Source organism: Lontra canadensis, unplaced genomic scaffold (genome assembly GCF_010015895.1).
Source record: "Lontra canadensis isolate GAN:19392208 unplaced genomic scaffold, GSC_riverotter_1.0 scaffold66, whole genome shotgun sequence".
In the NCBI taxonomy this organism is placed as follows: domain Eukaryota; kingdom Metazoa; phylum Chordata; class Mammalia; order Carnivora; family Mustelidae; genus Lontra; species Lontra canadensis.
The window spans coordinates 7,982,058-8,003,205 of record NW_022631060.1 but is presented as its reverse complement, the minus strand read 5'-3'; the positions used below and the strand labels follow the sequence as shown (position 1 = coordinate 8,003,205).

The window sequence follows — 21,148 nt, the reverse complement described above, 5'->3', positions numbered from 1 at the left end:
CCAGTGCAATTATTTGGGGCATACTGAAAGTTATTCGTCGTGTATCTGAATTCAAATTTAACAGGATATCCTGTATTTTTACTTGCTAAATCGGGCAACCATGCTGTCAGCTGATGTTGGGGGCTACAGGGCTGCCCTCCCGATAAGCTCTCCCAGACATCGGGAGACCTGGCGGCTAAGCTCTCTCCGTCCGTCTGATTGAGGGGTTGCGTCTCGTCCCCCCAGAGAGGTCCGCAGGCTGTCGCTGCTGCTCAACTTGAACTTAAGCATCTCCCGGTAGCGGTGAAGGCTCCTGCTCATCGCTGTGGTCCCGAGAGGGCAGGATCTCAAGGTCACCTTCATCCAAGGGTCCCCCGGAAGACCGGAGGCACACGCCTCCCAGCCCCGTGAGGAGAAGGAGCCAGGGTAGGGTAGGGAGCGTGGTGAGCCTCCAATCTGGGCACTTGCCTGCTTTGCCCAGGTTACTCACACCACCAAACCCAGGGCGATGTGGGGGGAGCGCTCACTGGGACGACCTTCCTGAGGGCAATTTCTCAATTCACGTCCAAATGTCAAAGCGTATCCCCTTTGACTCAGCATTTCTACTTCTGGGAACTTAGGCGAAGGAAATGTTCCAACCGGGTACAAAGATGATGGCTCAGGAGTGTTCATCCCGGCGTGGGCTGTAATACCTGGAAACATGCAGCAGCCTGAGCGTCTCTTGGTCCCGGTGGAATCATCAAGCATCTGTGTGATGGAAATGCAAGCCGTCTTTAAAAACAATCTTGTGGATCTCTGTCTGTGGAGATGGAAGGAACCTGCCATCTGTGTTTGAATTAAAAAGGTAAGTCATACAAGAGCAAACATCCTGCTTTCCTATGTATGTGAGACTGCCTGTGTGTGTGTGTGTGTGTGTGTGTGTGTGTCCTAACCCTAGAAGAACGGAAAGGAAGCCTGTTCAGTGAGATGACAAATGCAATATGGCAGGACTGCTGGCTTTCCCCCAACAATCATTCTCCCTTCGCCTTTAGCAGAAGAACCCACAACTTTCAGCTGAGCCCATGGCTTACCTTAATATAGACCATATATCCTAGCTTCTCTCGAAGCCAAATGCAGCCACGTTACCAACGGGAGATAGAAAGAAAGGACATATTGCAAGTGGCAAGCACCTTCTTCATCCCTGCTTCCATCCTGCAGGCTGGAACGCAGTGGTGATGGCTGGAGCTCCGGCTGCCATTCTGGACCAGAAGGTCACAGAAGGATTGTGTCTCCAGGGTGATGGTTCAGGGAATGGTAACAGGCTTCAGTCTTTGAAGGCTTTGTAAGAAGGCTTTGTAAGCGCCCATCCGCTCCTAGACTTTCACATGAAAGAGAAACCAGTTTCTATCTTGTTGAAACCACCAGTGTTTGGGGAGGTTGTCTGCTACGCAGCCAAACCTAACCCCGACCCCTCCAAGTAGTTCCTTTAGCTGGCAAGATCTCTGGGGATTTAATTATCTGTTTAAGTTGTTTTTTGGTTCTCTTAAGTTTGTACTTTGAACATTTATGCATCATTCGTATGGGTTTAAAAAAAAGAAAACCCTTCATTTTGAAGCAATTAAGGAAGAGATAAAGCAGACGCATCCACTTACAATGTACCAAGCTGTGTCCTAAAACCTTCCCGTGAACATCTCATTTTGTCCTTGCAGCAGCCCTACGGGGAGTGTCATTGTCTCCGGCTCCCAGAAGGGAAGCTGACATGGAAGAGAGCTTGTGTCGCTTGTCCCAGTGCCTCTGCTCATCAGCCACAGCACGCAGGCAGCCTGGCCACGGAGTCCATGACCATGAGCACGACTCCGCCTGCCACCGAGGCCCTCCAGCTGCAGAGGCTACACCATCCCCACCCCACCTTCTCCTCTCCCACCATCTAAGGGTCCTCCCTGGAGCTGCCCTGGAGGGCACCTGGGGTGACCTTGCTCTAGATGCCGAGGCTCAGGGGCTGGGGCGTGGGGGTTTGCAGGGCTCTTTCTTCTCCTTGTGCATTCCACAAACAGTCGTGAGTGCCCACCAAGGGCCTGGCTCTGTGTCTGGTGACACAGCCCAGGAAATCAGAGACACCTGCCTTGGGAAGTAACCCATGATCTGGGATCCGAGGCCAGAATAGGAGTCAGCTAAGTGGGAGGTAGGAATGGATATGTTAACCAGAGGCAATGGTGTGTGCAAAGGCCCTGTGGCAAGAAGAATTCGCTGGGCACGCCCACAAGCCTCCTGTCATTCCAGGCCCACCACAGCCTGCCTTCCCCCAGCCCATTGGCTCTGCAGATGACTGAAGGTGAGAGAAACAGCAAAGGGGCTCCTGACACTATTGTCCTTCACTTTGGCCACCACAGATGGTAAGGGCCCCGCCTCAAACTCTCTGTCCTGCTAGAGTCCAGAGCTCCCCAGTAGGGACCCCAATTCCTGCCTTTGAGACCTCGGATTGAGGCTTCTTTTGGGGGCCTTGGGCATGACCTGGGCGCCCTTTGGCCTGAGTGCCACTCAATCTAGATTCCTGTTTTGAAATGTCACTCACATATGTCACCCCTATCTTGTTCCAGTTCAACTCTACCATCAAATACATCCTCCTCCTAATGGAGCTATGCTGTCCCGATTGCTCTGGCCCATGCTCTCCCTCTGCATCCCTCGCAGGCTCCCTGGTGCCCTCAGTCTGAGCTGTGGGCCTCTGCTGCCTCAGAGGGTAGGAGCAGAGCACTTGTCCCACATGTGGCCTCTCCTGTCAGGTTTCCCTGAATCTCAGATGTCCACCAGCCCCCAAGGGAGGGGGCGAGATTCTCAGTCTGCACACTCAGCAGCAGTTTCAAAAGAGTTTGTTTTACTTTCAAAATTGTATCGAGCGTCCGGATGACCGGTGGGTCTGGGGCCAGAGCAGAGAGAAGAGCTATGACCACTGGGCATGCCGAGTCGACCTCACGGGCGGACAGTGCCCGCGGAGCTGGGCCGGGTCCCAGCATCAGGCAGCGCCCCTGGCCGGTCCACCCCAGTGGAGGGCAGCAGAGGCTGAGCGTCTGGGCCTCCAATGGGTTCCACTCATCCTGGGCTGTCGCTGTGGAAGCAGGGGTGACTCACTATGTGCCCTGTCCGCACCTCACCCTCGGGGGCTCTCTTGGACAGACCTCCTCCCTCCGTCCTCCCAACCCAGCACAGACTTCCTGGGGCAGTTCCTGTGTCTTGAGGGCATACACACTCCAGCCACGTGTCTCCCAACAGCCCTCGATACTATGACTTCACGAGTGAGGGAGCTGATTGACGACATGCCTGGAGCCCAATATCCCTCCCTTCCTCCCTATTCTGCAGCAGTCAAGTAACAGAAGGCTGACCTGGGCACATGGGCTACATTTCCCAGACTCCCTTGCAACAAATCATGGCCACGGATAAGTTCTGACCAAGACGATGTGAAGAAATGTGTCCTCCCCTTCGCCTTCCCCATCTGGGGCCTGACGGAGAAGCCACTGGCCAAGGACAGCTGAACAGAGGAGGTAAGGGAGCCCACATGGCCCTGGGCTACTTATCTGGCCTTTTCAGGGAAATTAATTTGGAGATCGAGCCACTGTATGATCTGGTGTGCTTGTTACGCAGCTGTATACTGACAAATACAGGGCTGCTGAGGACACATGTTGGGACACTTGCATCTTTCAACACCATGTGGTCCACTTTTGGTTTTGGGACTTTGGCAGAGGGATCCTGAGGTGTCTTGCCAAGAAAGTGAGCCTGCTACAGGCTGTCACACACCATGACTTGCCTGGCTCTGGGCTCTCTGTACCCAGCCCAGGACCTGGCCCCAGGCAGGAGACTGGCATGGCCTGGGAGCCCCAGAGTGTGGAGCTGAGGGAAGAAACCAATGTTTACCGGGTGCTGAGAGATGCACGGGACTGGGCCAGGCACTTCTCTGTGTGGTCTTGATTCATTTTTAAAATTTTATTAGGTATGATCACTTATATATTCATGGATTTAGTTATGCACAAAGGGTAAGACATTGGGCACTTTCTAAATTGTCCATGTTCTCTGATCTTGGACAAGTTTACTGTGGTATAACTCACACACCCTACAATGGACCCATTTGAAGTGTGCGATTCAGTGGTGTCTAGTAAATTCACAGCCGTGCCTCCGTCCCCACAGCCAACGTTAGAACATTTTCAAGACAACCAAGGAAACGATACCCTCCTTAGCCCCACCCCCAAGATTCCCCAGTGTCCCACCCACTCCCACGCCCTGGCAACAACAGGTCTCCTTCTCAGTCTGTGAACTTGTCTATCTGGACATCCCATATCAGTGGAATCATATAGTATGTGGTCTTCTCGCCCAGCATAACATGTTCGAGGCTTGTGTTTGCTGTGGCGTAGATCAGGGTCAGTAAGTCGTTTTTTAGAGCTTGATATTATTCTCTTGTGTGGACACGACACATTCTCTCTATCCATTTGCCGGCTGGCGGGCATTCAGATTGTTTTCACTCTTGGGCTGTTATGAGCACTTACACACACACGTGTGTGTGGACGTATGTGTTCACTGAGCGCTTACACACACGCGTGTGTGTGGACGTATGTGTTCACTGAGTGCTTACACACACGCATGTGTGTGTGGACATATGTGTTCACTGAGCACTTACACACACGCGTGTGTGTGGACGCATGTGTTCACTTCTCTTGGGTCAGTCTCCAGGTGTGGAACTGCTGGGTCCCATGGCAGCCCTATGTCTCGCCAATTAGATTTACTTTTGCACCTGGACTGTGAAGGTGGCGCCCAGGCCTGGTGGCCTTGGCCCTGACCCTGGGCGGCTCCAAGCCTACCTTTGCTCATCAGTGACATGGGGGTGGGGATGACAGCCGCCATGTTGTGGAGGGGTTCTGTGGTTCTGACCTGGCACATGGGGGTTCTCGCTGAAGGACAATCTTTCTCTTCAGGATGAGAAAGGGCAGGGGGGATGGGACAGAAAGAGGCATCAAGAGTCATACACACCCCACCCCTCAACATTATCCTGAAGTTTGCCTCTTTATTCCCATGGGTCTGGTCTGGGGCTGTGCAGAGCTGCCCACCAACTCCTGCCTCCCCATCTCAACCCCAAGCCTCTACCCTATGGCCATGGGTTACCTGTTGGGGGGCCACAGAGCCCTCAACTCTCACCCATGCCAATGACAGAGGCTGGGCCTGGCTGGCAACAGCCACGGGTTTTTTCTGAGGGGAGTAGCTGAGCCCCGCCCATCAGGGACTCTGTCCTTCCCCCACCCCCAGCTCACCCGCCCCTCTCCATGATTCCAAGTGACCTTAGCCCCGCTGCGACATTGGAAGGGACCTCGGCCTGTGTGGGTGGCAATTGGTATGTGAACCCAAGGCCTTCGGCACCTCTCAAAGGCCCGCGTGGCCCCTGGACACCTCTGGTGGCCCTGCCGCAACCTGGCCACCTCAAGCATACCTGGGGCCAGCAGTGCCATGCTCCTCACCTGGGTCATCCAACGTCATCCCCACTTGAGCCCTGTGAGGCAGGTACTGTCATCATTCCCACTTTGCAGATGGGGGAACCAAGGCACAAAAAAGGGAGGAAATCTTCTCTAGGTCCCATGTGGGAGAATTCAAACCCCAGACTGGCCTTCACCACTCACAACACCTCCCAGAACCAGACCCCCAAGCACCCTGGGGCCACACAGCTGAGTACCTGAAGACCAGCTGATCACCCCACCACCCTAGACAGCCCTGGATGCCCTGGGGAGGGAGAGCCCCACGGAGCCCAGACAGCACCCAGGCATCTGGGCAGTGCCTGGGGCTTCACCCGCCAGCCCTCATTCTGGAACTGCCCTGTGCTGGGAGAATGTCAGGGTAAGCTAAAGGTCTGTGCCCAGAGGACAAGGCCCAAGGAGCTCCAGGGCAGGGGGCCCCCAAAGACTGCAATGAGAATGGTGCCCTTAGAGTTGTGCAGTGCACAACCTGCACACTCACAGTACTGGCCTGGAGAGGACCCAGGGCTGACATGAGGGCCATTGGGCTAGGAGTCATAACCAGCCCCTGGAGAGAAGTGCTGCTACCTTGGTCTTCTCGATGCTCTCAGGGCTTTATGCCCCCACTGGGCTGACCAGGAGCTGGAACTAGGGAGGGGCACAGGACAGGCGGGAGGTGGCTCCCACCATGCTCTTCTCTGATACTCAGGGTGAGGTGGGCTGTGAAGTAACACTGTAGTAATTCTAATTGGCCTTAGAAAGATTAGGTGTATATACTACAATTCCTAGAGTAACCACATGCACAGGAAGAAATATAGCCAGAAAACCAATAGGTCAACTAAATATATGTAATATATATATAATATATATTATATATCCTATGGTATATATAATATATATTATAAATATTTATATAATATATATATATAAACATCAAATAATCCAAAGGCATGCAGAGAACAAACAAAGAAAGAAAAAGTAGAATGGACCAGGGTTAATCATTAATATTCTAAAAACACCAATTAAGAGATTGACAATAATGGATAAAAACAGCCAGACTCAATAATGTGCTGCCTACAAGAGATTCATTTTAAATATAAAGACACAGATAGTTGAAAGTAAATAAGTTGAAGAAGATACACCATGAAAATAATAGCATCAGGTAGCTGGGTGGATATAGTAATATTAATTAAAATTTATACTAATGATAAACTTCAAGACAGAAAGTATTATTGGAGATAAAGGAGACATTTGTTATAATAGAAGGGTTGATTAATCAGGAGGATGTGACAGTGATTGATTTTTATGTGCCTAATAATAAGGCCTCAAAAGGCATGAAGCAAAATTGACAAGATCAAGGAAGAAAGAAACAATTTCACAATCATAAAAGGGAGATTTTAACACCCCTCCCTCAGCAATCAATAGAACAAATATACAAAAAAAAATCAGTAAAGACATGGAAGGTACAAGCAACACTATTAGTCACTTTGATCTAATGATATTTATAGAACACTACACCCAGTAACTGAAAAGTACATATTCTTTTCAAGTGCACTTTTGTGAAGATAAACCATTCGCTGGGCCATAAATCAAGTCCCAGCAAATTTTAAAGCTAGAAATCACAGAGCGTGTTCTCTGGCAACAACTGAATCTTGTTAGAAATTAATAACGAGACATCTAGGAAAATCCTAAGTATCAATGATTCATGAATCTACAAATGACTCATGAATTAAAAATGGAATCACAAGAAGTATTAGAAAATAATTTGAATTGAGTGACAATGGAAATATATCAAAATCTGTGGGATGTAGCAAAAAGAGTGCTTATAAGGAAACTTAGATCTTTAAACACTTATCTCAGAAAACAAAAGCAACTTAAAATCAATGACCCAAAGATCCAGTTTGGGTAGCTAGGAAAGGAAGAACAAAATAAATCCAAATGAAGAAGGAAGGAAATAATAACAAGAGGAGCGGGGAACAATAAAACAGAAAACAGACAGCCAAAATGTGGGGTGGGGGAGCCAAAAACTGATTCTTTGAGAAAATCAACAAAATTCATGAACTCCTACTGAAGTAAATAAGAGAGAGGAATAGAGAGAGGGAGAGACAGAGAGACAGAGAACACAAATATCATTACTAATAATGGAAATTGAAAAAATAATATTACTGAAGATCCTATAGACTCTTCAAGGTATTACTTCTTGATCCCAACAAATCCAGCAACCTAAATGAAATGAGCAAATATGTAGAAAAATCAAACTTAACAAATTGATACCAGAGGAAACATCACCCAAATCATTTTAAAAGACCAGCATAACCCTAATACAGAACTTGACAAAGACATTTTTTATTTTTTTAATATTTTGTTTATTTATTTGACAGAGGGAGAGAAACCACAAGTAGGCAGAGAGGCAGGCAGAGAGAGAAGGGGAAGCAGGCTCCCCGCTGAGCAGAGAGCCGGATGCGGGGCTTGATCCCAGGACCCTGAGATCCTGACCTGAGCCAAAGGCAGAGACTTTAACCCCCTGAGCCATCCAGGTGCCCCCAAAGACATTTTTTAAAAATAAAATTGTAGACCAACATTCCTCAGGAATACAGGCACAAAAATCCTCTTAAAATATTAGTAAGTCAACTCTACAATATGCAAAAATAATAATGCATCAGGAATAAGTAGGGTTTAACCCAAGAATGCAAAGTTTGTTAAATACTTGATATATAATTCATCATATTAACCACGTAAAGAAGGTAAATCTCATAAATTTTAAAATAACTATAGAAAAAGCATATGATCAAATTTGATGCCCATTCATAATAAAACAACTTCAACAAACTAAGGTAGTAGGGAAAGTCCTCAAATGGATAAAAAATATCTACAAAAGCACAGTAGCCAACAATATAATTAATAGTGAGCCTGGAATTTCTTTTCTTTAAGATCAAGGAAAAGCTAAAGGTGTCCACTTTCAGAGTGTCTGCTCAACATTATACTGGCAATCCTAGTCACTGCAATAAGGGAGGAAAAACCTATAAAAGGAATAAAAATTATGATTAAAGAAATAAACTTATTACCAGTTGCCACTGATGTGATTACACAGATGATCCCAGGGAACCTCCTAAACAGCCACTAAAACTAACAACAGCAAAGAGTTGATAAACAAAATTACTTAAAAGATCTACTTCAAACAGCAAGCCACCCTCAAAAAAAAACAAAAAACAAACAAACAAAAACCCCAACAAAAGGCAACCAAGACCCTATGCTGAAAATTATAAAACATTGTTGAGAGAAATTTAAGAAGGCTAACAGTTTAAAGAGCCCAGAAATACACCCGTGCATCTATACTTAGTTAACTCATGATGCAGGAGTCAAGAATATACAACAGGGAAAGGACAGTGTCTTCAACAAATGGTGTTGAGAAAACTGGACAGACAGGTGGAAAAGAGTGAAACAGGACCACTATCTCACACCATACATGAAAATTAACTCAAATTGATTAAAGACTTAAACATAAGACTCCAAACCATAAAACTCTGAGAAGAAAACAAGTGGTAAGCTTGTTGACATGGGTCTTGGTGATGATCTTTTGAATCTGACACCAAAAGCAAGAAAAACAAAAGCAAAATAAAGAAGGGGGACTACATCAAACTAGAAAGCTGCAGAGGAAAGAAAAACATCAACAAAATGAAAAGACAATGTACTGAATGGGAGAAAATATTGGTAAATCACATACCTTCTAAGAGGTTAATATCTAAAAAATATAAAGAACGCATACAATTCAATAGCAAAAAAAACTGAAGCAATTCAGTTTTTAAAGTGAGCAGAAGATCTGAATAGTTATTTTTCCAGAGAAGACATACAGATGGCCAATGGGTGCATGAAAAGATGTTCAACATCACTAAGAACCAGGAAAATGAAAATCAAAACCACGATGAGATATCTCCTCACAACCATCACAATGGCTAGTATCAAAAAGACGAGAAATAACAAGTGTTGGCGAGGATGTGAAAAAAAGGAAACCCCTGTATGCTGGTAGTAGGAATGTAAATTGGTGCACCACTGTGGAAAGCCGTATGGAGTTTCCTCAAAAAATTAAAAATAGAACTACCATATGATCTAGCAATTCCACTTCTGGGTATTTATCTGAAGGAAATGCAGACACTAACTCAAAAAGATATCTGCACCCGCATGTTCATTGCAGTGTTATTTACAATAGCCAAGATATGTAAACAACCTAAGCGCCCATCCGTGGGTGAATGGATATATATGTGTGTGCGTGCATACATACACACACACTCACACATGACACCATGGAATGTCATTCAGCCATAAAAAAAGGAATGAAATCTTGCCATTTGCAACAGACAACACAGATGGACCTAGAAGGCATTATGCTAAGTGAAATAAGACAGAAAGAAAGACAAATACTGTATGATCTTATTCATATGTGGAATCTAAAAAAACAAAACCAAAAAACCCAAGGTTATATATAGAAAGAACAGATTAATGATTTCTGGAGGTGGGGGTTGGGGGTGAGCAAAGTGGTGAAAGGGGTCTAAAGGTACAAACTTCCATTTATAAAATAAGTCACAGAGATGTCGCGGGCAGCATGGCAATTATAGTCAATAATACTATATTGCATATGAAAGTTGCCAAGGGAATCAATCTTAAGAGTGCTCATCACAAGAAAAAAAAATTCTTGTAACTACATGAGGTGACAGATGCTACTAGACTTATTGTGGTGATCATTTCTCAGAGTATACAAATATTAAATCACTTTAAAAAAAACCTAAATAAATGTGGAGATATACCATGTTCATAGATTGGAAGGCCCATATTCAGATGCCAATTGTTCTCAAACTTATGTACACGTTCAATATATCTGGTAAAAATGTACAGGTTAATCCTAGAATTTATATAGAAATGTAAAGACCTAGAATGAACAAAAAAACTTTTCTAAAAGAATGACAAAGTGGGAGAACTTCTCTGATTTCAAAATATACTTAATAAGCTACTGTGATTGGGAAGGCTGGGTATCAATGTAAGGACAGACATGAGTCAATGGAACAGAATGGAGTTCAGAAATGTATCCACATATATGTGCTTGATTGGTTTTTGACCAAGGTGTCATGGCAATTCAGAGAAGGGGAAAAGCAAGTCCTCAATAAATGGTTTGGATCAACTGGGTTTCCAACTATGAGACTTCTAGGTGAAAGCAGAATAGAAGAGAATATCTTTGCGACTTAGGGGTAGGCCAAGATTTTCTAATAAACATGGAAAGCCCAAACCATGTAAGGAAAAAAATTGATAAATTGGTCCTTAAATTAAGATTTTTCTACTTTTTGAAAGACACCAGTAAGAAAATGAAAAGGCAAATGACAGACCAAGAGATATATTTATAGCCCACATGTCAAACAAAGGATTTGTATCACAATGTATGCATATTTCCAAGACCCCTAAGAAGGTAACCCAATAAAAGTGGGCAAAAGATTTGAATAGATATTGCATTAAAGAAGATAAACAAATGGCCACAGGATGAAATCATCAATATCATTAGCTATTCTAGAAATGTGGATGAAAATGACAGTGAGCTATGATTACATGCCCATTAGGATGACCGATGTCAAAAAAAAACTAAGCACACCAAGTCTAGGCATGGATATAAATATACTGGGGCATCTGGGTGGCTCAGTGGGTTAAAGCCTCTGCCTTCAGCTCATGGTCTCAGGGTCCTGGGATCGAGCCCCACATCAGGCTCTCTGCTCAGCAGGGAGCCTGCTTCCTCCTCTCTCTCTGCCTGCCTCTCTGCCTACTTGTGATCTCTGTCAAGTAAATAAATAAAATCTTAAAAAAATAAAAATAAAAATAAATAAATCTACTGGACCTCTCGTTTATGCTGGTGGGAGTTTGAGATGGTACAACCACTTTGGGGAAAGGTTTGGTGTTTCCTTCAAAAGTTAGACATATACGTACTGTGTGACCCACACATTCCACTCCTGGATATTTACTCAAGAGAAATGGAAACCTGTGTCCATAAGGAATCTTCACAGCAGCTTTATTGGTAATAGCCTAAACCTGGAAACCACTCAGATGTCCATCAGTGGGTGAACACACCCTGAATGTGGTACGCCCACACAATGGAATACCATTCAGCAACAAACAAGAGTGGGTTGTGGGCACCCATGACAACATGGGTGAACTTCACAATAATCACACTGAGGGAGAGAAGCCAAACCAAAAGAAAGAGCGTGTACTCTGTGATTCTTTTTGCGTAAAGTTGTAGTAAATGCCAACGAATCTATAGTGAAAGAGAGCAGACCAGCGGGGACACGGCGAGGGTGGGGAGAGGTGGATTACCGGGGCACAGGGAATATGGTGGATGTGTTCATGACCTTGCTTGAGTCCCTGGCTTCACATGTGTTTACCTATGTGAACCTCATGAAATTGAACACTTAGATGGGGACGGTTTATTGTATGTCCATTATATACCTCAATAAGATAAAGTAAAAAATTCATTGAACTCTATATACTTACGTTTAACCCAAGTTATACTTCAGTTAAAAAGTAAATAAAAATTTAAAATGTGTCCTTGAGTATGTGATCCCTGTCCCCCTCCTCCGCTCTCTCCACTCCTCTCCCAGTTCATCCTTCAGTGACTCCTGTTGCATTTGGTGGAAATCCACACCTCCCTGACCCCACAGGGCAGCTACCATCTCCTCGAAACTCTGTCCTTTCTCACTCCAGGACCTCCTCCTTTGAACATGTGGAAGGCCACTGTGTTTGAGTGTTAGGACTCCTTCAACAGACTCCCACAGACTGAGTGGCTTAAGCCACCGATGTGTGTGGTCTCGGTTCTGAAGGCTGGAAATCCAAAACTCAAGGTGTCGGCAGAGCGGGTCCCTCCTGAGGCCCCCCTCCTTGGCTGCTCTCCCAAGGTCTTTCCTCTGTGTGTCTGTTCCAACTGCCTCTTCCTTAGAGACACCCATCCTATGGGACTAGGGCCCCTCATGGCCTCACTCTAATTAGTCACCTCTGTAAAGACCCTCTGCCCAAATGAGGTCCCATGCTGAGGTATGGGCCATGTCAGGGCTCCAACATATAAATTTGAGGGGAGACACAATTCAGCTCATGACACCCCTCTGTGCAGAACCCGCTGCTTACTTCCCCCAGCCACTAGCACCCACCCCTTCCTCATTCTCTTTCATCAGCAGGCACTTCGGGGACACCCCCGCCCCAGCCACATGGGCCCGTGTGGGAGGGTGTCCTGGAGACATCCATCTTGCAGCATCCATCTCATGGGTCACTTCCGGGCTCACCTCCACCTCCTTCCGGTCTCGCCTCCGCCTCCTTTGCTGGTGTCCGTGCTAAGTCAGGTGCCAGTGAAGGGCCCGGACTCAGCAGGTGCGTGGTTAGTCTTTGCTGAGTGCACAGTGAATGAATGAAGGAATGAATGAGTGAGCCAGCAAATGCGTGAGTCGACCTGGCCACGCCGCTCCTCCACCTTCGCCAGACCTGGCGGCCACTGGGATCCAGGGGAGGCCACACTGCTTTGGAGCCTGCCTGGGCCACTGGAGCAAGCTTCTCCCTTGGCTGAAGGAGGTCTCAGGAGCCTGAAGTTGCTGTTTGCACCTTCTCGAGCTGGAAGGAGATCAAACGGGCTCACGTTCAGCTGCAAGGCTGGCGAGAGGCCACCGCCAGATAGATGGGCCTGGGCTCCTGCGTTCCTGGAGAGGAGCCCTCATGCTTCCCGGGCCCTCTCCGCGGACACGCTGACCCACCTTCCCCAGCCAGGTCCAGGATGGGGTTGAGGGGTCAGGGGGATGCCGCCAGGAAGGGGTGCTGGGCAGTCCTAGGCAGGCAGGAAGCCCCAGGGCCTGGCTCCTGAGCAGTGGGAAGGGAGAAGTAGGCTCTGTAAATGGGATGGTGGAGGTTGCTTCCCCGGGGCCAGGATGCATGTGCTTGTGGGCACTTGCCGGGGGCGTCCGGGGCCACCACCCCTGGTTGGCCAAGGCCTCACACAGCAGGCAGTGGGGCCGAAAGGGCCAATTTGAGCCCTGCCCAGCCCACGCAGCCTGCCCGACAGCCGGGGCCTCTTTCCTCCCTGACAGCCCCTTTCCTGCCATGCCCCATCTCGGTGTGGGCGGCGGGTGGGACTCAGGGTACTTACTCACTGATTTCAAAGTCCTTGTGCCAGGCTCGTCCCCGTAGGTCTCTGGGAGGCACTGGGCAGCTTTGTGTCAAGCTTCTCCATGCTTTTCAAAAGGGTCACCCCAAAGGGAACACACACCGTGACCAGGATCGCGACCTCATATCCCCCCCCCACCCAACAGCACTGCCGTGTCTATAAAATGAGACCATAAAGTCCCATCTAGAGGGGTCATGGGGAGAAATTCACCTTCTATGAGATCATGTTGAAGGGCCTGACACGGGGCTGCCCCGTTGTAGACAAGCCCCTCCACCGGAGGTGGGGGGATATATTTTGTCGAAGGTCAAGGTGTGGGCAGGGCGGTGCTCTCTGTGGAGGCCCCAGGGGAGGGTCTTTCCTGCTTCTTCCAGTCCTAGGGCTCCAGATGTCCCTGAGCTGGTGGCCACGTCGCTCCTGTCTCTGGGATCACACAGTCCCTCCTCTCCTCCTCTGCCTCTCTCTCACACGGACACCTGTCATCTATTACTCACTGGGTTAGGGCCCCCATGTATAATCCAGAATGGTCTCATCTCAGGATTCTTCACTCAATCACAACTGCAAAGACCCTTTTCCCAAAGAAGGTCACGTTCACAGGTCTGTGGGATTGACGTGACTGTCACCACTTAAGCCCGTACCCCCGACATGGGAGGAGGTCTGGGGCAAGGACAGTAAGAACACCCAGAAGGAGAGAACAGGAGCGGGAGCCCTTGTGGGTTCAGGCCTGACTGAGGGCCCCTGGCCCCTGAAAGGGGACTTGGACTATTTCAAGGAACCAACTCCAAAACCAGGAAAACTTCCCAAGATACATGGTCTGCGGGCTACCACGGCCCCCACACGGCTGGCCCATCTGCCCTTGTCCACAGAAGACCACGGGCTGCCCTGAAGAATGCCCCAGAGCGTCAAGGCAATGAGGGCCTTGGAGTGGGGCCAACTGTGTGAGCCTGGCAAGGTGCTCAGCCTCCGGGAGGGATAATAGTGGCTCCGAGGCCCAGGGGACAGCAGCATGGCCAGGGTGAGGCTGGTCAGCAGAAAGCGACCTGGGTCCCATCCTCTCCAGGTAACAGGTGGATGCCTCGGGCCACCGAGACCTGAGGGCTGGTCAACGGGGTCCGTGCACAGACACGCCGCCCCGTCCTCCAGAGGAAATTAAATCGATAAATACAAGGGGACAAGGAAAAATGCAGACCGTGTACCATTTACGTGAGTGATTAAAATTCTTTGGCTGGCGACGTTTCATCCCACCTCCAGGAGAGAAATATTCCCTCTTATTAAATTCAAATGCAAAGTGTCAGATGGGGGCTGGTTGTTAGGTGGTTTCCCTGTTTGTGCCTGGCGGCTTAGCCGGGAGCCCGGCGGCGGCTTCTTCAAAGGGGCCCCTGCTAATCACCCCCTTCCCCAGCGGGGGCTCAGCCTCCCGGAGGCTCAGCCCCTCGGCCCTAAGCAGAAGCTCTTGCCCGTGGGCAGACACAAAGGCACGCAGGCTGCAGGCTGCACGTCGTCCCGCCCGTGGGTCCCTGCAGCAGGGAGCCTGTCCCTGTCCCACGAAACCAGGGGGCCCGGCCACGCTTCCTTGTGACCCCTCTGTGCTCTCTCTCCAGTTCCCTCTGCCCCGGGCTTAGCCCTGGACCCCCATGTATCAAGAAATGTGTCCAGAGTATCAGAGCACGCCCTACTCTTGCTTCATTCTCTCCCTGTGGCTACACACATGCACAAGCACACGCACGTACATGCACACACACGCTGCCTGGGCACAACGACCAGACCTGTAGGGTCTGGCCTGCCTCTGACCTCCAGCTGGGTGCCCTGCCCATGCTCCTCCAAGATCCTGGACTCTGGCTTGCCCCAGCCTTGCTCATGCTGTTCCCTCTGCCTGGAATGCAGCCCTCCCTGCTCCTATTACTGTCCATCCATCCTCCAGGTCTCTAAGGGGCAACTTGGGCAGGCTTAACAAAGTCCCCCAGACGGGGGGCTCACACAGCAGACATGCACCGGCTCCCCATCCTGGAGGCTGAAGCCCGAGATGCAGGCAGGGACCGGCAGGGCGGGTCCTCCTGAGCCCTCTCTCCCTGTGTGTGGACAGCAGTCCTCTCCCTATGTCCTCATGGGGTTGTTCCTTTGTGCGTGTCTGTGTCCCGACCTCCTCTTCTTGTAAGGACCCAGTCCCAGTGGCTCAGGGGTCCACTCTCACAACCCCGATTACCTCTGTGAAGAGCCTCTCTCCAACCAAGTAGTACTCTGAGATGTTGGGGTTCCAGTGTGTGAATTTGGGGGGACCCATTCGCCCGCGACAGGGTCTAAACCCACCAGCCTCGGCGAGGACAGGTGTCTGTCCTATAACCACCACTTACCTAGCACTGCTCACAGAGCAAATGTTCAGCAAATATTGGTGGAAAACTGTATGAACTTGTTGGAACCTTGCCTCGCACAGTCCAGTTTTAGCGTTACACACGCACACACACAGTCCGTGTCTCACACAGTCATGCTTTGACAGATAACAGGGAACACAACTAACCTTGACTTAGGCAAGTAGAGGTTTATTTTGTTCTCACACAAGAGGCCTGGAAATGGGACGCTGGCTCTGGGCTGGCATCTCTACAGTGTTCACAGCTTGCTGTTCCAGCGTGTTGCCTCGTGGCTGCACCATGGCTGCCACAGCTCTGGGCATCACCTCCACCGTCAAGGTAGGAAGAAAGAGGTGAGATGGCGCCTACTCTGTTTGTCTTTCCTTCCCTTCTTTTTCATCAAGAAAGTTTTAAAAACCCCAGAAGTTCGCAGAAGACTTCTGCTTTGTCTCAATGGCCAGAAATGGGCCATTTCTCCTCTCCCAAGCACATTTCCACCTGAATCTGCCTCCAGACAGACAGAAATCCTCCCCAGGGGGGCAGAAGGGTGGGGAGGAAGCCCAGTGAGCAAAGAAGAATCCGCTCAGGAAGAAGTGAGGGCTGGGACCACACAACCCGATTTGTCCGCACACGAATGAATGAAAGACGTGACATACTCGTGCCCCTGAGTAAAGCGCATCCACGTAGTAAAATGGCCACATGGGGCGACAGACATGTGAACAGTTCCAAGCAGAGCCCTCTGTGCCAACTCCTTGGCTTCAGGCCGGTCTCTCTCTGGGTCTCAGTGTCTCTTCTGCGGAGGGCTGACGGCCCAGGTCCTGGCCAGAAAGGTCCGCCTGCAGGTGCCCTGCTGAGGGGGAGGGCGGGTGCACAGGGGCAGGGAGTCCTGCCCTCAGAGCTCTGAAGGGCTGAGACAGGCCTGCCCCAACCACGTGCTTCTAGCACAGGCCTCGAGACCCGCCGGGGAGGCTCTGCTAGGTGCTGGGCCAGCGGCATCTCTCCAGGGAGTCAGTAGGAAATACAGAAGTTTCCTTAAGAACCATGAAAGAAATGGACCCTGGGAAGGACCAAGGGAGGGACTAGGCCAGGTGCCACGCAGGCCCTCCTTCATTATAGCCCTTCCGCATGCACGTGTGTGTGTGTGTGTGTGTGTGAGCGCGCGCGTGTGAGAGCTAGCGATAAGCGTCTGGCCCAGAGGCCCAGCCCTCACCCTCGCACCTGCGGAGGGGCAGCTTGCGTGTTTGGGGTGTCCATCTTTGGCTTGTGGCTCTAGATAGGGTCCCACAGCTTCATTTAAAAGTCCCAGGCAACTCCTGTTTCCAGCTCTGTCGGCGTACCCGGGGCTGGCCTGACCTCGCCACGCACCCCGACAGCAGGTTTGAGACAGTCCCCGACAGGCCCTGGGAAGCGAGCTGCACATGACCGAGAGCCAGGAGAAAGGATGCTCAGGATGGGAAAAACACAAGGTCCCATGAGACAATCCCCACCACAGCTTGGCAGGCTGGGCGCCTCAGGAAGCACTCGGATCCCACTGAGCCAAGGGGGCAGAGGTCAGAGTTTAGGGCACAGAAACTGGGGCAGGGCACCAGTCAGGAGCTACGGAGTTGGGACTAGAATGGGATTCCAGAGGTTGGTCCGCGCTGGGGGACAGGTCCACCAGGGTGCCCAGCCTCCTTGTCCCCTCTACCTCCAGCAGAGATGACATCCCAAGCAAGGCAGGACCCACTTTAGACTCTCCATAACACACTTCAGTCACGCCGTGCTGGGGCCTATGAGGGATGGCGGCAGAGGAACATGTCCCCAAGTCAGGGGAGCTTGAGGACACCGGGGGCTGCACAAAACCTGCCAACAAAATATGAGATCAGGTACACACAGGATCAGGGTCAGCTGGGAGAAGTGGAGCTCTCCACTAGGACACCCATCAACACCCTCCAGAAGAAGAAAAGAGAACAGAGCAACCCCACGACATATCACTCAGAATGCAGGGTACACAGTAAAAAATCAGGAGACATTGGGGTTAAAAATAAAAGCCAGGAGAAGGAGACCCACAGTCCAAAGAAGCAGTCAGTAAAAACAACCACAAGATGACCCGTGGGCCAAAGAAGTCATCATAAGGACATAAAAAATACCACTAACCATAAAAGAAAAAAAAATCGATACATTGACTTCATCAAAATTAAAATATTCTGCACTTAGGAAAACATGGTAACAGCACCTGGGTGGCTCAGTCGGTTAAGCGTCTGCCTTCGGCTCAGGTCGTGATCCTGGAATCCTGGGATCGAGCCCCATCTCAGGCTCCCTGCTCAACAGGGAGTCTGTTTCTCCCTCTCCCTCTGCCCCTTGCCCCCCCCCCATGCTTGCTCTCTCTCTCTCTCTCCTCTCTCTCTCTCTCCTTCTCTGTGAAATAAATCAATCAATAAAATAAAAAAGAAAAGAAAAACATGATTTAAAAAAAAACTGAAAAAGCAAATCACAGACAGAGAAAGAACCAAGGCACACCTGTGGCCAAAGACTCCTGGGCAGAACGTATCAAGGACTCTTACAACCGAATCATAAGACAAACAACCCAATAAAAACCTGGGCACAGGATGTGAACTCACACCCCACAAAGGAGAGACCCAAGCAGTTGCCAGTAAGCACGGGGAGCGCCGCTCAGCGTCATCAGCGATCACAGGAATGCAGATAAAGAGCCCGGGGAGACACCACTCCACACCCGCCACAACTGGTTCCCATTAGAGATGGGCATCGCCAGTGCCGGCGAGGGTATCTAGGACTCTCCGGAGTCGCAGGGGGCCGTGTGAAATCGCACAGCTACTTTGGAATCCCTTGGCAGTTTCTTGTAGGTTCAAATACACTTTTACTCTACAACCCAGCTGTTCCCCAACAAGGTCTTTCCCCGAGAGGAAGGATTACATCTGCTTACAAGAAGGGTTGGCGCAAGTGCTCACAGCAGAAACCGGAATTAGCCGGCTGGGCGTCAACATGGGAATGGATAAGCACTCTGGGGTATGTTTGCCATAAAAAGGAGCAAACTGGGGGCGCCCCGGGGGGCTCAAGCTGTCAAGCATCTGACTCTTGATTTCGGCTCAGGTCACAATCTCAGCGTCATGGGCTCCAGCCCCACATCGGTCTCCACGCTGAGCATGAAGCCTGCTTAAGATTCTCTCTCTCTCTCTCCCCCTCTGCCCCTTCCCCTCTCATGTGCGTGCTCTCTCCCTGTCTTAAAAAAAGGAATAAACTGTAGATACAATCAGCCTCACGCAAACTCACAGCCGTTATGCTGAGTGGAAGGAGACAGAGGCAGAAAGGTCCACGCGGCATATGGTTCCATTAGCTCGGGATCCCACAACGGGCAGCCCTGGAATTCAGCGTCAGAGAGCAGACCAGTTGTTACCTGCAGATGGGGAAAAGCTGATTGGCTGATTGCAAAGAGGCACAAGGAAATGTCTAGAAATGTTCAATAGCCTGGTAGAGGTCGTGGCTACTCAGCTAAGCAGATTTGTCAACTCTGCCAAATTGTATACTTAAATTGATGGATTTCATTGTATGTAAGTTGTATCTCCATAAAACTCATTTTCTTTTAAGCCCAAGACATTAGTGTCTTGTCTTCTCTTTCTCTCTACCCCAGACTAGATAGGGTACATGTGGGTAGGTTTGTGTGCTCAAATCCAAATATTTAACCCAATGGCGGCACAACCCATGAATGCTGCATTCTCCAGCAGCAATGCCATGTCAGCAAGCTACCGCCACATCCCAAAGGTCTATGCAGTGAAGGTTTGTGGCTTGGGCACTTGACATGGTAGCCACCAGTCTGTGCCACATGCTTCATGCCAGGGTCCAGGCTGAAGGCGCTGTCCAGGTGTGGGATGTGCCATCTTTCCTGGCAAGTCTCAATGGTACTTCAGTGCTTCCATTCAAAAGGATATCCTCTTGCATTCCATTGGCCAAAGTAAGCAGATAGCCAAGCCCAGCAGCACGGGCAGAGACGCGGGCCCTTTCTGTGGGAGGAAATGTCATGACACAAGGCCTCCGTGGGGATGTCCCATTCTCTTATGGGGAGGGAATGCAGTAGAGTTTGAACAAAAATGGCATCTATCACATCTTCTAATCAAGACATACACACACATACACACATGTATACACATATATGTGATGGACTCTTACATATGGCTTCACGCCTTGCAAAGTCTTTTCATAGCCACAGTCCCATTTAACAAGGTCAGAGACTTGCCTATTTTTATTTTTTATTTATATGTTTGAGAGAGAGAGAGAAAGAGAGAGAATGCACGAGTGGGGAAAGGGGCAGAAAGAGAGAGGGAGAAGCAGACTCCCCGCTGAGCAGGGAGCCCGATGTGGGGCTCAATCCCAGAACCCTGAGATCATGAACTGAGCCCAAAGCAGACACTTAACTGACTGAGCCACCCAGGCACCCACTTTTTAAATTTTAAGTGTTATTTATTTAAGTAATCTCCACACCCAAAGTGGGGCTCAAACTCACAACCCAAGATCAAGAGTCTCATGCTCTTCTCACTGAGCCAAGCAGGCACCCCAACAAGGTCACAGACTTAAAGATGAGGGGGGCAATCTGGGATGAGGGGCCTTTTGTAAACCCTACCCATCACCCAGTCCCCCAAGCTAATCCGTTTCTCCTCAGATGTTCCTCACCAACTGGTGGCCCTACAGTTCCCTGTTCTCCAGGCTGGAGACTTAGGCTTCCTCTCCAACTCTCCTTCCCCCCAAACCCTCCAACTAATAAGTGTGTCATGGAGGATATTTATTATTAAAGGCACAGAACTCCCAACTCAAACTGGATTAAACAACACAGGGACACATAGTACAAGGCACAGCTTAATCCAAAAGCTCAAATTATCAGGCCAAGAACTGTTTTTGTTTTTGTTTTTTCTCTGTTTCTTTGCTTTGCTTCTTTAAGGTTGGCTTCATTCTCAATGAATAGCACCCCCTAGCATTGTGCAGTGCACAACTTACACATCTGTCCATGGCTGCTGCCCACATCTGTTGGACTAAGGTGGGAATAGAGGTGGATAACAGGCCACTCCCATTTCTGGGCAGCCCAATCTTCAGGTATAGGAGGCATGCTGGCTAAGGTTCATTTAACAGGGCAGGGCTGCATGCTTTTAATAACCCATATGAAAAAACTACCTGAGAGTAGGAAAAGAACCACCCAA

General features: G+C 49.3%; 1 long non-coding RNA gene across 1 annotated transcript; it reads right to left on the bottom strand.

Moving 5' to 3' along the window:
- Positions 1 to 2,457: 2,457 nt before the first annotated feature.
- On the bottom strand, positions 2,458 to 18,200 carry LOC116880213. The gene is made up of 3 exons (XR_004385185.1): positions 18,178 to 18,200; positions 14,088 to 14,093; positions 2,458 to 2,585 (listed from the first exon to the last, which is right to left on the bottom strand). It is a non-coding gene; the product is annotated as an uncharacterized LOC116880213 (long non-coding RNA).
- Positions 18,201 to 21,148: the final 2,948 nt, after the last annotated feature.